Raw genomic sequence first — 3762 nt, forward strand, 5'->3', positions numbered from 1 at the left:
TTCACTCACCTCAGCCTCCCAAAGGCGCGGGATTACAGGCTGAGCCACTGAGCCCGGCAACAACAGTTTTGATGCAGTGGGTGATGGGTGCAGAAGCCCCACTGGAGAAGCTTGAGGAATAAGCGGGAGGTGATGAGATGGAGGTGATGAGGCCTGACCCAGAGAGTCTAGGTGTGAAAGGGAGGACAGAGGGCAGTAGCTGGGGATGAGGTTAAAACCACAGAAGGCTATTTTTTGGGGGGGGTTGTCGTTTTTAAGATGGAAGAGAGATTGTGTATGTTCAAATACTGATGGAAAGAATACAGTAGGAGAGTTGAGGGTTTGGAAGAGAAAAAAATGTATATCGAAAGAATTATGAAAATGTGAGAAGGGGTGTGATTCATAGCCAGGTGAAGCCTGCGACAAATAGGAAGTGTTTGAATATTGACAGCTCTCATTTTATTTTATTATTTTATTTTATTTTGAGTTGAAGTCTCACTCTATTGCCCAGACTGGAGTGTAGTGCATGCTCATGGCTACTGCAGCCTCAATGTGCTGGCCTCAGGTCATCCTTCTGCCTCAGCCTTCCAAGTAGCTGGAACTACAGGCATGTGCCACCACACCCAGGTAGCTTTTGATTTATTGACATCTTGCCAAGTTCCCCAGGGTGGTCTTGAACCCCTGGGCTCAGGCAATCCTCTTGCCTCTGCTTCCCAAAGCGCTAGGATTACTGTTGTGAGTCACTGCACCTGACTTAGCTCTCTTTTTAAATTTTTGTTATTATTATTACTGTCATTTTATATTTTTTGAGTTGGAGTTTCACTCTGTTGCCCAGGCTGGAGTGCAGTGGCATGCTCACGGCCATCCCAGTCTTCAACCTGCTGGGCTCCCGCCATCTTTCCGCCTCAGTCTTCCAAGTAGCTGGAACTACAGGTGCATGCTACCACACCGGGCTAATTGTTTTATTTATTTATTTATTGTAGAGACGAGGTCTTGCCAATTTGCTCAGGCTGGTCTTGAACCCACAGGCTCAGGCAATCCACTTGCCTTGGCCTCCCAAAAGCTTTGGGATTATAGGCTGAGCCGCCTATATTTTATTATTTTATTTTATTTTTGTAGAGATGAGATCTTGCTGTGTTGTCCAAGTTGGTCTCGAACTCCTGGTCTCAAACCATCCTTTTGCCTCGACCTCCCCAAATGCTGGGATTACAGGTATGAACCACCATAATGACTAACAGCTCTCTTTGACTTGTGTTTTTGACTTAAAAAAGTTGTGAAATATTAATACAATAGATATGTAAAACAAAGTTCTTAAGGCAAAGATATACTTAATGAATCATTATGGTAAACTTCATATAATCAGACAAAAATAAAACATTGCCAGCAGTCCAGACGATCCCCCTTTTGTGTTTTTCTTCTTTATCAAAACATCCTCCATTGAATGATAACCATTACCTCTGATTTATTCATATTACTTCCTGTTCTTCTACCTAGTTATTTTCTTCTTTCTAAATAAATATCCCTAAACAACACAGTCAAATTTTGCTTGTTTTTGAACTTCATATAAATGCCATTATACTACATATTTTTTTATTTCACGTCTTTTTTATTCAATATTGTATTTTTAGGATTTATCCATGTTGCTTCCTATAGCTGTTGTTCATTCACTCTCATCCCTGTATAGTACTCCACTCTGTGATTACATCACAATTCATTGATCCTTTCTACCATTAGCGGACATTGTGGTTGTTTCTTGTTTGGGGTTATTACACATATTCCCAAAGAATAATCTTATAGGATATCTTGGTATACATGTGTCTGAGTTTCTCTTGAGTGTAGTCCTAGGAGTGGAACTTTTGGGTCACAGTGAAGTGGTTATACCAATTTATATTCCTATAAGAAAAAGTGCTCAACCTAATTAGAAACTAGGCAAATTGTATCATTATTCTGAACATATCTTTACTTGTCTTCCAAAGTAATATTTTACAGAGCCAGGGGCTTCCTTAAGGCAAATTCTAACCTCTCTAGCTAGCTTCAGGCTGATCCAGAGTCTCTGGCTCATCATGATTTGTTACTATTAAGTGGATCACTAATACTCTTGTGTGTTACAAGTTAACTTCTTCCTTGGTGAGACTTATGGGGAACAAGCCCTCTTGTAACATTAGTGATATATAATACTTGTTACATCTCAGGGTAGGTGACCCTGAGGAGGGTTGATCTCCTGCATTTGGTGTAGTGCTTCCTGCATTTGGGCAGTGAAGTGGAAGGCTAGGGACCCGACATCTGGAGCTGTACTACTGCCTCTGGGTTTGAATCCTCGCTCTGTACTTACGAGTTATGTGGCCTTGATCAAGTTATTTCAGCTCTCTGGTCCTCAGCTTGCCCATCTGTAAAATGAGAATAATAACAGTATCTACTTCACAGAATGACTGTGAAATTCAAATGAGGCAATATATGGAAAGTCCTTAGAACTGTGCCAGGCATTCTATTGCTTTGATTTATGTTTGTTTCAGCTTTGGTGACAGTGGAGGTCAGGGGTTATGAACATGGGTTATTAACATGAGTCAAGGAATTCAGGTCCTGGCTCTACTCTCTTCTGGCTATGTGACAAGTCATACATGCCCAAGTCATAGGCACATTATATAACCTCCCTGGATTTCAGTTGCTCATCTGTATAAACTGGGATAATAATTGCTACCTTACACAGGTTCTGTGAGGATTTATCGAGATGGCAAATGCAAAATGCAGAGTATTGAGTATGAATGCAAGACATGGTAGCTGCTGTTATTTTAGCAGGTGGTGGCTGCTGTTCCTGCCCTCAGATGCTAAAGTGAATAGCTCATGGGTCCTAAACCAAGGGCTCAGATAGGCGAGCATCCAGTAACACACATTGCTGGTAACTAACAGAGTACAGTCGTGAATCTGGAACAGGGAGCTTCATGGTCCTTCAGAGGAAATATTTAATTTAGCACTCTTCCTCAAGCAAAAGGTTAAGGTGAATCTCAAAATATGTGCTTGTAGATGGGAGAAGTTGGAGAAAATACTGCTCAGGAAGTCACAGCATGTCATAAAGAGCTAGAATCCCAGGCCAAGGACTTTTCCCTTAATATAGTAAGAAATGGGGAGAACGCTGTACTGCAAGGTGACCATAAGACAGGAACTAGTCTGAAAGGTGCCCAGGTGTGCTGGACCAACAAACCGTCCTAACTGGCCAGGCACAGTGGCTCATGCCTGTAATCCCAGCACTTTGGGAGGCGGAGGCAAGAGGATTGCCTGAGCTCAGGGGTTCAAGACCAGCCTGAGCAACATGGTGAGACCTCATCTCTACAACAAATCAAAAAATTAGTGGTGGTGCATGTCTGTGGTTCCAGTTACTTGGAAGGCTGACATAGAAGGATCACCTGAGCTCAGCAGGTCAAGACTGCGGTGGCTGTTAGTGAGTTACTGCACTCCAACCTGGGTGACAGAGTGAGACTCCTACTCAAAACAAAACAAAACACACACAAAAACCCCTCCTGTCTGGTTGCCACTGCCATTAGACTCTATCTAGTGCTTTTAGAAGATAATATTTGAGCCGGGCTCGGTGGCTCAGCCTGTAATCCTGCACCTTAGGAGGCTGAGGTGAGTGGATTGCCTGAGCCCGTGGGTTCAAGACCCACCTGGGCAACTTGGTGAGACCTCATCTCTAAAATAAATCAAAAAATTAGCCGGGCGTGGTAGCGCGCGCCTGTAGTTCCAGCTACTTGGAAGGCTGAGGTGGAAGGATCGCCGGAGCCCAGCAGG

This window comes from Carlito syrichta, unplaced genomic scaffold, assembly GCF_000164805.1.
Source record: "Carlito syrichta isolate Samal-C Ts95f unplaced genomic scaffold, Tarsius_syrichta-2.0.1 Scaffold305227, whole genome shotgun sequence".
Lineage (NCBI taxonomy): Eukaryota > Metazoa > Chordata > Mammalia > Primates > Tarsiidae > Carlito > Carlito syrichta.